Source organism: Sus scrofa, chromosome 15 (assembly GCF_054392235.1).
Source record: "Sus scrofa isolate SSC_HxYL_T2T_F1_AM1 chromosome 15, Sscrofa_HxYL_maternal_Yorkshire_Landrace_v2.0, whole genome shotgun sequence".
Lineage (NCBI taxonomy): Eukaryota > Metazoa > Chordata > Mammalia > Artiodactyla > Suidae > Sus > Sus scrofa.
In genome coordinates, this window is record NC_139397.1 from 87,775,026 (window position 1) to 87,789,825 (window position 14,800).

The 14,800-nt window shown below is 33.7% G+C and overlaps 1 protein-coding gene across 1 annotated transcript in view; it reads left to right on the forward strand.

Annotated features, from left to right (window-relative positions):
• Positions 1–14,800, forward strand: part of LOC146395965 (uncharacterized) — a 300,335-nt gene that overhangs the window by 182,142 nt on the left and 103,393 nt on the right. The gene's annotated exons all lie outside the window — the stretch shown is intronic.

Below are 14,800 nucleotides of genomic sequence, written 5' to 3' on the forward strand. Positions count from 1 at the left end.
CTTTCTCTAGCTGAGAGAAAAGTCTCAGGGTTTTTGAAGGTTATGTGGTTTACAGAACTTGTGAAAATGCTGCAGAACCAGTCCTGGAAAATAGGCAGGAGATCTACCTACTAAGGAAAAAAGAAAAAGAAGAGAAAGGGAAGGCATAGCTTTATATGGAGAGGTGGAGGCTTGTCTCCCACTAAGACCCATAAAAGGTGGATTTCCATTCAAATAGGAAGAATGTTAGGAGTTAGCTTCCAAACCACCAAGGTCTTTATAGCATGCATGCAAGGAAAAAAAAAAAAAAAAAAATGGCTAACTGAAAAAAGAAAAATCAAGTTGACCTCAGAATTTTCTGAAACACAATAGAAGGTAATAAGTATAGAGCTTTGGGATGAAAAGCTTGAAACCCAAGATTTTTATAAACTCAGTCCAAATTGTTATTCACATCAAAGACAGCATAAATAAATTTTAAAGTACGAACCTATCTAGAAACTGTATAACTATGTACCCTTGAGAAACTACTTAGAAAGTACTCTAGCCTAGCAGGAGATTTTAACATTATGAAATGGTATCAGTGCTGAAACTTATGTTAAGCATGGAATTACCTTCCTGATTACCATAAATATAGCCTCAAACATATTCAATTTGATAGTTTTAAAAGACAACACAAATAATGTGCAATACTAAGATAATTTAAGATATATCAGATTATAAGAGAGGTGGGAAACGTGACAGAGTGGTAGGACATGAATTCACCTACACGCACAAATACATCTACAAAACATCTACATGTAGAATGATTCATACAAAAAAACTGCAAAAGACCTCAGGATTCTGATAGAGCAAAAAATCTTCAGGTAACCAGGTAGGACAAAAGATTTATAAGATTATAAAAAGAATAGAATTTGGGAAGCAAGAAGGAAGATGAATGCTAATTTTTTTCAGATAAGACAGGTGGAGTTTAGTTATTTTTGAAGGAGAAAATAAATACATATATAACATATATTTATACTTATTTTTTTGAAAAAAATGAACTTAATGGCTGGAATAAAAACAGATTTTTTTTCAAAAAACTAGAAAATGTAAACAAAACTATAACAGGCAGTGCAAAAGCTAATTGTAAAAAAGAATCAGCAAGATAAATAAAATTTATTACAAAATAAAATTTGCTGCAAAATAAAATTAAATAGACACTCTGAGATTGGGGAAAAAATGAACTCAGTGTTATTTTAGAAACACTGTATGAAGCAACTCAGTATGTTTTTAAATAAAATATAACTCAGCCAAGTTAAAACATAGGTAAGTAGGAGTACAGTATTACTATTAGCAAATCTTTCTTAAACAAAAGAAGTTAATGGAATAGGAATCAACATTTTATATGAGTCAAGTGCATCATTCTCAACATGATGAATTAACATAAAATATATAAAACACATTAAAGAAAAATGACAAAAACTTACTATCAATGTAATTTAATATACCTCTATCATTCCATGGGAAAATAAGTTAGTAAAGAACAAAATATAAAAGATTAAAAATTGAAAAATATAATAGGAATCTGACAGATATTGAACTGTGTCCTAAAAAGAGACATGGCGTCTTATTTTCAATTACCTAAGCAAATATTTTTCAAAAATCACTAATGCGTTAGATCCCATATATATATGGGAAATGATGTTTTATTAAAAGCTAACCATTTTTTTCTTAAAAGATGACCTCTCCTAAATAACTCTTGCTTCAATACTAAAATAATGTGGAATTCCTTTTATAGCTCAGTAGTAACGAATCCAATTAGTATCCATAAGGACTTCAGTTTGATTGCTGGCCTCACTTAATGGGTTAAGGATCCGGTGTTGCATGAGCTGTGGTGTAGATTGGAAATGTGGCTCAGATCTGGTGTTTCCATGGCTGTGATGTAGGCTGGCAGCTGTAGCTCTGATTCAACCCCTAGCCTAGGAACTTCCATCTGCCACAAGTGTGGCCCTAAAAAGCAAAAAAACAAAAACAAAACAAAACAAAACAAAACAAAAAAAACAAAAGTATAAATAACAAAAAAACTAATGTATGATTTATATTTTTATAATAATGGGAGAATTTATCTCCAAAATTTTTGAAAACTTATAGGAAAATTCATAGCCATAAATAGTGCTATTATCAACAGATTATATGACAATATAGTTAGAAGCACAAGAGAAGCAAGTGAAATATTAAGAACTAGTGTGAGATTAGTATAGGAACATGAATTAAATATTATCCTATATGTCAATGATATTCAATACAGTATAGACAGAATCTTTTTATATTCTATTTCTCATTCAATGTTTAAATTCAATGTAAGTGTAGATTTATTATTATCATTTTGATTGACTCAAATTTATAGTAGCTTGTTTCATTTCATTCTTCAAAATTTTTTTAGTAAGGTAATATTTCATTGAATTGATTCTGGAGAATCCTGAGGCAATTGGACTGACAGTATTTTGCTTCAAGTTATTTTGCCTTTTCTTTTTCTATATACCTAAGAATACTATGACTGTCTGGGATTCCTTATATTTATTATTATTATTCTCTGCTTTCTTGCTTACAAAACCCTTCATAGCAGTAATTCATACTTATGCCCACAAGGAGGGAAGCCAACCATTAGAGATCCCAAAGGTCTAGATAGGATTTCTAGTAGGTGTCATTGTCATATAATACTTAGAGTTACAACATACACAAGCACACAATATTTCATAGAAACGAAGGCTCATTTAAAAAAAAATATATAATTGGTAAATTCTATCCCAAATGAAAAATTTTAAATATAAAGAAATAAACATAAAAATAAATATTATGTGTATATGATGTATTTTTTTTTCTTTTTATAGCTACATCTCCAGCACGTGGAAGTTCCTGTGCTAGGGGTCAAATTGGAGCTGCAACTGCACGCCTATGCCACAGTCACAGCAAGAGCAGATCCAAGCCATGTCTACAACTTTTATCGCACTGTGGTATTCCACAGATCCTTAACCCACTGAGTGAGGCCAGGGATCAAACCTGCATTCTTATGGGTATTACTTGGGTTCTTAATCCTCTGAGCCATGAAGGGAACTCCTATGATGAATATTATTGAACTAAATAAAGAATAACCTTGAGAAAGCATGAATATATGGAGTGTAACAGCCATGGCCCTAGATAAGATGTCCCACTATTTCAATGGCGTTATCCTCTGCAAATTAATCTACAAACTATGAATATCAAATTAAGACCTTAAAGAAATTCTTTTTATTGTTGTTATTGTCTTTTTAGGGCCTCATCAGTGGCATATGGAGGTTCCCAGGCTAGGGGTCAAATCAGAGCTATAGCTGCCGGCCTATGCCACAGCCACAGCAACACCAGATCTGAGCTATGTCTGTGACCTACACCACAGCTCATGGCAATGCGGGCTCCTTAACCCAATGAGCAAAGCCAGGTATCGAACCTGTGTCCTCATGGATACTAGCTGGGTTCATTACCGCTGAGCCATGATGGGAACTCCAAGAAGTTCTTAACATTCCAGTAAAACTCACTTTTATTTAGAAGAATAATTAGCATTCAGGAAACTACCAGGAAGAAAGAAAGAAAAGAATGCTGCACAGGGGTTTTACCAAGGATGTAATATACATTACAAAACACATCAAAGGATGTAATATACATTACAAAACACATCAAAGTGAATTTACTAAGTGATAGAATATTTCAGATATATTTAAAGAAAGAAATCTTCAATACATAATGCTTAATTTATTCCTCATTATCAATTATTAGAGACTTAAATGAAAAATGAAACGATAAGCAATAAAAATATTTGAATGTTAACATAGCCACAAGGGTGGAAAATGTACTTCAAAGCATGTTACCCAAGGCAGAAATGATGAAAAAAATGACCAAAAGTTGATTACAAATAAATTCATTTTTCTCTCTGTTACAAATAATAAAATCAAAAGGCAAACAGCATACTAAGAACAAAAATAGGAATAAAGAAAAGTCCATTTAAATACATAGGAAAAAGGAGCTATAAATAGAAAAACTGATGGAGGACATGAATAGCTGATGCATAAAGGAAGGAAAACAAAAGAAAATTATGGAAATATTCAATGAATCATTATGAGAAAGGAGAAATTAATATTTGCATACCTCATGCAAAGCAATATAAACTCAAAAGACAAAGGGGGAGTGGAGGACAATTTGCCAATATATTGTGGAAATTGTATTTTTAAATGTAGCTCGTGATCCAATAATTTGGCTTCTAAGAATTAATAGACATACATAAAAGTGTGTGTAAGAACACTCAAAAGTTTTCAATAACATAGAAAAACTATAAAATACCTAAATGTTTAAACTATAGAATTTGTTAAAAATATAGCACAATACAATGGTATGTGTGAAGCTGTGAAAAATTACATGGATGCATATTTATTTAAATGTAAGGATGTTTAATGTATTTATGTACCAAGAAAAATCAGTTTGAGAGATAGCTTTTCATTGATCCCATGTAATATATGCACATCCCTTGTAAATATGAAAAACCTGAAAACACATAGCCTAATAGAAACCATGGCAATCTTTAAATATAATGACTGTAAGTAATTTTTATTTTTTTCTGCGTATTTTTCTCAAACAGGGAAAATTTTAAATCAAATATATATTACTTTTCTAAGTTAAGAAATGAAAAGTTTTTAAAAGGAAAAGAGTGGTATCTCATGTATAACTGTGTTTAGGTGCTTGTTTCTTTTAACTGTGGCCAAAAGCAAAGATACCATGGCCATTGTGTGTGCAATGTATAGCCAAGTTCTTATATCATATTCTACTTGTAAATTTAAAGTTGTAAAAATGTAAGATATACATTTTTTACTCTTTCAGAATTCATTCAAGAGCCACCACTTCTGTTTCTATCTAACCCAATATTTTAAACTACCATTTAGCCCTCATTTGATTCTCACTTAAATAGATGACTTAATTTCAAATCTACAGTTATAGGGAAACACACAGAATTTGATAAACTTTAGTAAAGGGTAGTTAAGTTGTCAACAATATTTTCTCTTCCAAACACAGGCAACTGAAAATTCAGGAGCATTTCAAATCATATATGGAAGTAACTGTTTTCTTAGAATTTAGTGCTGTTCTTCAAATTGTTATTTTCTTCCTGTACCTGAAAGGAAATTATTTTAAGAAAAAATGTTTATTGTATAGTGAGCTCAAATAGAGCTATAAATGATTTTACATTAACTTAAAATAGAATGTTTGGCATAAAGTAGGCAAATGTCTTGGATAATTAATTCCCAATTGAAATGTGTGATTACAAACACCCAACCCTGATAATAGTGTAAAACGTAAATTGCCCACTGACTTTTCTGTTATTAATAGGAAAGTACTCCAGGATGGAAAGGTAAAAATTATATTTGCTAAGAAATATCAGAGACCATGTTAGAGGAACATCACTGACGAAATTGAAAGTATTGCTTTTGCAACTTTGCTAATTTTTGCTGTCTTTTTCAAAAAGGAAAAAAGGGAATGATTTCAGTTTCTTCTCAGTTTGAGATCCACAAGGCCCACATGTTGTGATTATTTAACGAATTTCATAAGACACTCTGATCTCTTTTGTTTCTTTGCTCATTATTTAGTTGTTTTTGGCTTTGTTTTTGTTTTAATTTTATGGCCGCATCTGCAGCATATGGAAGTTCCCCCAGCCTGGGATTGAATCCAAACCACAGCTGTGACCTAAGCTGTAGCTGTGGCAATGCTGGTTCCATTAACCCAGGCTGAGGATTGAACCTGCACCTCTGCAGGGACCCAAGCCACTGCAGTCAGATTCTTAACCCACTGTGCCACTGTGGGACTCTGTGTTTAGTATTCATCTGTTGAAGAAACAGACAATTTTACTGTAGATTTTCCCTAGCAGTTACATTTTAGTATTGTGTCCACGTTCCTCTGATCTCTGAAAGTCCTTTAAATTTGTAGTTGGGTCTAGGGTTTGGTCAGTCAAGTTTGATTGTTTATTTATTGTTTGTTTTATGGCCAAGACTACTTTTTAAATGGTGTATGTTCTTCTAAGAGGAGAAATATATGTCACTTTTTGTTATGTAAGTGGCCATCAGTGTTCAGCTTCATGAATTCATCACAGGTTGAAAAATTGGATATAAGGAGACACATCTCCTCATGTGTCTGTTTAGACAGAGATATAGTTTCTATAAGAAAGCTGAATGAAATTTCTTTCTTTATTTTTTCCAAAAAAATAAGTTGTTTTCTTAACAACCTTTGATTTTGAATGTAATAGTTAAAATTATTCGCCACAATTTCTCCATCTCCAGTTACCCATGCCCTTTGCCATGTGATTTTATAATTTCTCTCAATAAAAGCAAAGTGTATTCTCTTACACCTTGACTTGACTCTAACCATGGGATTTATTTATTTATTTATTTGTTTGTTCAATAGAATATCAGTAAAATTTAAACAATGCTGAGACCTAAAATGTATGTGCATAGTTGGGCTTTCTTTTTTGCATTTGTCATTATCTTAAGAACATACCCCAAGAACCCAGCTAACCCAAGGAGGCTGAGGAAGATATGAAAAATGCTAAACCAACCTATAGCTTCCAGCTAACCCCAAGCAAGTCCAGACTAGATCAATCATCCTCCTCCAGCCTGAATATATGCAAGAAAGAATAAGTATTGTTTTAATCCACTGAGTTTATATATGATTTTTATGCACAATTTTTCGGCAACAAATAAGCTTGCCAGTAGTTTTTTTTTTTTTTTTTAATTTGTAGTTAAGGACTGTGAATTAAACACACATTATGTGTTTCTGTAATTTGCAGTTGTCTTCTTGAATTAAGTTCCAATTTTCTCCAAGTTGGACATCGGGGGTGCCTTCACATTGATTACTGTGTCCTTTTTACTTAATCCTAATGATTTTTGATAGTCTAATACTTAAAAGATTATGATTTCAATACCATAGCATATTCAAATAATGGAAATAGTAAAGAATGAAAAGAATATAACAAAGTCTAGACAAATTCTTGTTTTCTATGATTACTTCAGTATTTTCTTAAAAATTATAAACTGAATTCTTTCAAAGATATTTTGGTGGGTTGGATGAGTTAGTTTTGGAAATACCCTAAGCATTGCTTTCTGTGCCTACTGGGTAAATAACTTCAACACAAAGCACTATAAGTGCCAAAAAAGTATCATCAATATCTGTGTCAACTCCACATCCCCTCCCCAAACATAAGTGACTACATCCCCCTCAAACAACAAGCATGTACCTCACTTTCCTGAGTCACTTCTAGAAAGCCACAAAAAAAAAGGAAAATTCACTGATTCAGAGAGATTCTAGCCATTGTACTGAGGGTTAGATATCATATTTAATAAGCAGTTATTGTTTCAATTCAAATGATGTCTATAACACACGGTATTCTCAATATATCTTTTATTACTGTTTTATGTGTACAATAAGTCTTATGCTCAGAATATAGAATTAACATAATAGCATAAGATAAACTAGAAAACTAGAAAAAAAATGTGGTATTGGAAATAACACCATCACCCAAAGCTCACCTAATCATTGCTATCAATGAAATCTTTACCAACATAAAATTTTCCTATTGAAAATAACCTGTTAGTTAGTCAACTGTTTAAAATAGAAACAAAATTCATAATGTAAGTATTGAAACATATCTTTTTATTTTCAGGTATATATCTGCTTAGTTTTGATTTATTATGTTTATGATAATTATCTTTTTCTTGAGACTTTAAACTCTCAAAATGTAATGCTAGCTAAAGAATCATGAAGGTAAGGAGTTCCTGTTGTGGCGCAGTGGTTAACGAATCTGACTAGGAACCATGAGGTTGCAGGTTCAGATCCCTGGCCTTGCTCAGTGGGTTAAGGATCCGGTGTTGCCCTGAGCTGCGGTATAGGTTGCAGACACGGCTCAGATCCCATGTTGCTGTGACTCTGGTGTAGGCCGGTGGCTATAGCTCCGATTAGACCCGTAGCCTGGGAACCTCCATATTCCGAAGGAGCAGCCCTAGAAAAGGCAAAAAGACAAAGAAAAAAACACACACAAAAAAAACGTGAAGGTGAGATTGGTGGAGAACATGTCCATTCTTTTTGATATTCCTAAAATGTTATTCAGCACTTTGACATTTTTAAATTTCTTCATTTTACCTTTGTTTAAATCAACTACTGTAAAAAATATTCTTTAATTCCAACTGCTTTATTTAAAATACTTTATTGTTACTTGAAACAGAAAAAATTTTACTAACCTGTTCACTAATGTAATACTCTAATTCTTTGCCAAATAACATTGAGAGAAATACAAATAATTGTCAGAAAACCTTTTTAAGTTCACACAGTCTGTTTAAGGTTGAATGTGGCCCAAATATAATTGGATGCCCATATAGCAATATTATTTTGTGGGATTTGTATTAGATCCCATTTATCTAAAATAATCCAGATAAAAATAACTGAATAGCCCCAGCTAGAGAGAAGATCCAGACATGTCTGGACAAATGTGTTCAAAATCCAATTTTAATAATCCACAGTTAGACAAATCAATTACCCTTTGACTCAACACCTAGTATTCACACAGTTATTTTCATCATGATGTCATAATGTTATTCTTATTGCAATTTAAGTAAGCCTGAAGTGATTATGAGAGTTCCTGCCATGGCTCAGCAGTTAACAAACCCAACTAGCATCCCCCGCCTGGGTCAAGGTGTTAAGGATCAAGTATTGCCGTGAGCTGTGGTGTGGGTCACAGAGGTGGCTCGGATCCCACGTTGTTGTAGCTGTGGTGTAGGCTGGCAGCTACAGCTCCAATTAGACCCCTAGCCTAGGAACCTCCATATGCCGCAGGTGCAGACCTAAAAAGACAAAAGACAAAAAAATAAAGTGATAATGGTAGGCTTTTAATATCAACGCACTTTTCCTTACCAAAAATTTTAAAAAGAACAAACATTGGACAATTGAAAGAATCGTAATTTTCTGTCATCACATGTCCAGATGTTTTAATGTCTTAAGGTACAGCTCAAAATTTTCTTCTCTATTTCTAAAAGAGAATTATCTTTTCTTACATTGAACTTTTATTATATTTCATTATTACATCATATCATTTATCAATATCTGGCTTTTCCATATGCATGTCTTATCTCACCTCCTATATTTTAAATTCTTTGAGAGTAAGAAATATTTTGCAGAGCATCAGGTCTAGTGTCTTGCACATAGTGATATTTGTTAAATATTTGTTGAATGATGAAAAATTAGTTACTGCAATTGCATCAGTAAAATGAAAGATGATAATATTGTCTTTATCTGGTAAATAGTTTCTTAAATATTCAAATGTGTTAAATGTGATGTTAATTTATTTCAGGGCATATTGTGCATCCCATGCGTTGCTTGGATTGTCAGATGCTTGTGGCTTATTAACTCTGTAGCTCACAAAACTTGAAAAAGTCACTAGTGTATTTGCATACAGGCATATCTCAGAGATATTGTGAGCAGGTTCAGTTCAAAACTACTACAATAAAGCAAATATCACAATAATGTGAATTACACAATTTTTTTATTTCCCAGTGCATATAAGTTATGTTTATACTATATTGTAGCCTATTAAGCATGTCATAACATTATATCTAAAAACCCAATGTACATGCCTTAATTAAAAAATACTTTATTGCTGGTAATTCCTGTAGTGGATCAGTGGAAATGAATCTGACTAGCATCCATGAGGATGCAGGTTCAATCCCTGGCCTTGCTCAGTGGGTTAAGATCTGGCATTGCTACGAGCTGTGGTATAGGCTGCAGACGCAGCTCAGATCCAGTGTTGCTGTGGTGTAGGCCAGCGGCTACAGCTCCAATTTGACCTCTAGCCTGGGAAACTCCATATGCCATGGGTGTGGCCTTAAAAAGACCAAAAAAAAAATCTTTATCGCTAAAAATTGCTAACCATCATCTGAGCCTTCAGTGAGTCATAATTTTTTTTGCTGGCTAAAGGTCTTGCTTTATATTGATGGCTGCTGACTGCTGCTTCGTTGTTGCTAAAGGTTGAGGTGGCTGTGTCAGTTTCTTAAATAAGACACTATGAAGTTAGCTACATCATTTTTCTCTTACTTTCACAAATGATTTCTCTGTAGCCTGCACTGCTGTTTGGTAGCATTTTACCCAGAATAGAACTTTTTTCAAACCTGGAGTCAGTTCTCTTAAGTCTGCCACTACTTGATCAACAAAGTTTATGTAATTTTCTAAATTCTTTGTTGTCATGCCGGTAATCTTAACAGTATCTTCACCAGTAGATTCCTTCTCAAGAAACCACTTTCTCTGCTCATCCATAAGAAGCAACTCTTCATCCATTAAGGTTTTTTCATGAGATTGCAAAATTCAGTCACCTTTTCTGGCTCCAATTCTAATTCTAGTTACCTTGCTATTTCTACCATAACTGCAGTTAATACCTCCATTGAAGTCTTGATCCCCTCAAAGGCATCCATGAAGGTTGGAATCAACTTCTTCCAAACTCCTGTTAATGTTGATACTTTGTCCTCTTCCCATGAATCACTAACATTCTCAGTGATGTCTAGAATGGTGAATCCTTTCCAAAAGATTTAATGTTGGGGGAGCTTATATGTCTGAAGCAAGGTCCTAGAGTGACACACCAACATGTGTGGCAAATGGTAGGGCAGGACATGGCATCAGTCTTTGCTCCTGGGAGGAAGGGGAGATTACCAGTTATAGGGGAAATTGATGTCAGGTTGGCTCATTGGTTAGCAGGGAAACTAGCAGAGCAGCACACGCCTCACTGCCCCTTTGTTAAGAACAGTCACTAGCTGGGACCTGGGGAAGGTATGTAGGAAGATCAATCATGTGAGTAGTGTGTAGGTGACAGGCACTGGTTGAGCAGGGGGATGTTCAGAGAGCAAGAAAACATCCATCTTGGGTGGACTGATCACACAGTAAGACTGCAACAGGTAGAAAGGAATGATAAAGAAAACACTTTCTTTGAAGACTTCTCATCAAGCTAGAAGATTAAAATATAAAAACCTAAGTACAAGATTATGAATTAAAAAGTTCTGGAAAGAGATGTCTGGAAAGTGAAAAGGAATACAGAGAAGGACAGAGGCTATTAAAAACAGTTTGTGGGGTGGTCAGTAAACTTCAAAGAAGAGGGGGCATTTGAGCTGAATGTTAAAGCATATGCTACCTTTTATCTAAGTTTCTGTGTGGGGAAAGGCAGTGAAATGTATGCCAGACGTAGAGAGCAGAAGTGCAAATCTATGGAAGTATGAAGTATGAAAGATTTAGGGAACCGGATATAATTCAGTACAGTTGAGGTATTGATTATGAATAAATATTTTGGAGTAGATGGAGAGTTTGCTCTGAAAGAAAGTGACTTAGAGTAGCATCAGAAAAAAAGATTTTAAAAAGTTTCTAAATGTTAGACTTTATCCTCAAGGCAATGGAAAATTGTCAGAGGATTTTAGGTAGCAAATAACAAAATGAAATTTGCACTTAAGCCAGTAATTCCACTTGGTATTACAATTGAAAGCGAAAAACACAAGATTGTGTTTTGATAACACCTTTATCCACACTGGAAAATAGAAATCAAAAAAATTATAAAATGTTTGATTATTGGATTAGCAAAGCCTAAATTAGGATGTTCTTTTTGTTGTTGGAAGGATTTAATTATGATTTTCTAGTTAGGGCCAAGAAATAATTTCTTTGTTCTTTGATTCTTTAATAAAGTTGTTAAATCTCTCCATTTCAAAGACTACATAATAAAAGAAAAAATCCATAGGATACTTTTATTTGTGGAGAATTATTAGGAAAATCAAGACTCTTTTATCTATGGGATATTATGAGAAATGAAAATAGGCAAAGGCCACCATCATTTACTGTGTATTGTGTGTCAGTCACATTTGAGGGCTGCATTTATATACATGAGTTCATTGATTTTCTTTTAAATCTTTGAAATGTGTAGATGTGGAATTTGAGGTCAAGAGAAGTCTGGTATCTTCCTTGATTTCATCACAATACTAGTGGCACTTTCACCTGACATACATACATACATACATACATACATACATACATACACATATTTATTTATTTATTTAGCTTTTTAGAGCAGCATCCACGGCATATGTAAGTTCCTAGGCTAGGGTTTGAATCAGAGCTGCAGCCTACACCACAACCATAGCAAAGCAAGATCTGAGCTGCGTCTGTGATCTATGCTGCAGCTCATAGCAATCCTGGATCCTTAACCCACTGAACGAGGCCAGGGATTGAACCTGCATCCTCATGGACACTAGTTGGGTTCATTACCACTGAGCCACAATGGGAATTTCTCATCTAACCTTTAAAAATATATCAATAAACAATCTTTAACTGACATTTATTTTCAAGACATTCTATTAGTAAATTTTATCTGCTACATGTAAATGCAGCTAAAACATTTATAATATATTAGACTACAAACTGGATAAGAACACAGTATAATTTGTAAAAGGAAAATGACCATTATCTAGAATAAAATGTGCAGATAGATTCTCACAGGAGTAAGAGAATTGAAAGCCCTGAAACTAGCCCTCTACATATAAATCCATTTATAATTAACATCTGGAACAGCGAATCTTTGTTTTACATGTGAATTGAAATGCTCTTATATTACTTAGCATTGATGGAGTTCCTACGTAGCATCCAGAAAAAGTCCTATTGACAAAAAATGATAAAGTCAAAAATGAAATATTTTAAAATAAAAATAATGTTGAAGGGAAATATTTTATCATAATTCCTTATTGTGATACATTTACAGATAAGTTAAAACCAATTTTGGAGCTTTTCCAATTTTTCTGGAGTCATTCTACATATAATATGATAAGGAATTGAGTTACTTTTATCCTAAGTACACATACTCTTCCCATTTACTCTTTAGAAGAAACAACAGTGAATTTTATAGTATTCTTCAGAGACTAGATCAGCCAAGATCTTCTATCTATTTTGTTTGTCAGTGTAGTCACCACAGGTGATGAATCAAGGCTTGTTCAGCAGAAGAGAACCTTTGAGATATTCCTATATTTCAAGCCTGTCATGCACGGGTGAAGGAACTAAGGCATAAATAGCTTAAGGTCACCCAGCAAGTTATATATGTTGAAAATGTTGAGATTTAGAGCAACTGAGAATTGTTTAGAATAATTAAAATTTCTAGGACAATTATAGAGATCACGGATTATTTGAAGTACAGAAGACATTAAAGTAGAGAAGACTTTAGAATGAATGAGAAAACAAGAAACTTCTAGTTCTAAGGATCACTCACTAGAAGTTATGTAGTTGTACTACTTTACCCAGATGTTAGAACAGGATGAATTTAAACTGACAAAGCAGAGCATTTGGAAAGCACTGGCCAAGTTTTATGTCTGGCAGGAAGAATTTCTTTATTGAAACAACTGAGCAGTTATACAACTGGTTATTTCCTAAGCCAAGATTACAATCAGCTAAAAATCTTTGACTTCCTGCTAGCTCTGAGTTGGTGTATATGTGAGGGTAATAGTGCTGTTTATTTTGAATCTATTTGGTCTACTACATGCCACATCAGAATCCTAACTTGTCTCAATTGTAACTTTAGAAGTATTTATGTATCTGTTGTCTTTTTTATCTTTTTAAATTTTTTAAATGATTTTTATTTTTTCCAATATAGCTGGTTTACAGTGTTCTATCAATTTTATACAGTACAGCAAAGGGACCCAGTCACACATACATATATAGTCTTTTTCTCACATTATCCTCCATCGTTCTCTATCATAAGTAACTAGATATAATTCCCAGTGCTATACAGCAGAATCTCAATGCTTATCCATTCCAAAGGCAATAGTTTGCATCTATTAACCACAGATTCCCAGTCCATCCCACTCTCCCCCTCCCCTTTGGCATCCACAATTCTGTTTTCCAAGTCCATGAGTTTCTTTTCTATGGAAAGGTTCATTTGTGCCATATATTAGATTCCATATATAAGTCATACCATATAAAAAGGACACATGCACCCATATGTTCATTGCAGCATTATTCACAAGAGCCAAGACATGGAAACAATCTAAATGTCCATCGACAGATGAATGGATTAAGAAGAGGTCATTTATATACACAATGGAATACTACTCAGCCATAAACAGAACAAAATAATGCCAATTGCAGCAACGTGGATGGAACTAGTGATTGTCATACTAAGTGAAGTAAATCAGAAAGAGAAAGACAAATACCATATGATATCACTTATATCTGGAATATAATATCTATTGTCTTAGTTAGCTAGGTATATAATAACAAAACACTACAGACTTGGTGGCTTGAACAATTATTTTCTCACAATTTTGGTGACTAGAAGTCCAAGATAAGGTGTTGGCAAGTTTGGTTTCTTTTGAGGTTTTCCCCCTTAGATTTCAGATGGGCACCTTCTCACTGTGTTCTCAATTGGTCTTTCTTCTCTGTGGTCACAGTCATGGTATCTCCCTATGTATCCAAATTTCATCTTTTAATTACCACTCAGATTGAATTGGCGTACCCTAAGGGCATCATTTTAACTCATTAAGACCCTGTCTCCAAACATGGTAATGTACTGAGTTATTGGGGGTTATTATGGCTTCAACATAGGAATTTGAGAGGAAAATTTCTGCCTATAACATCTGTCTTCCCTTTAGAATGTAAAATTCATGAGGCTATGTACTATGCTAATTTTATTTCTCACCATATCCCAGGACCTACCACTGTGCCTGGCATGTTTTAAATGTTTAATGTTATTTTTTAATGAATGAATGAA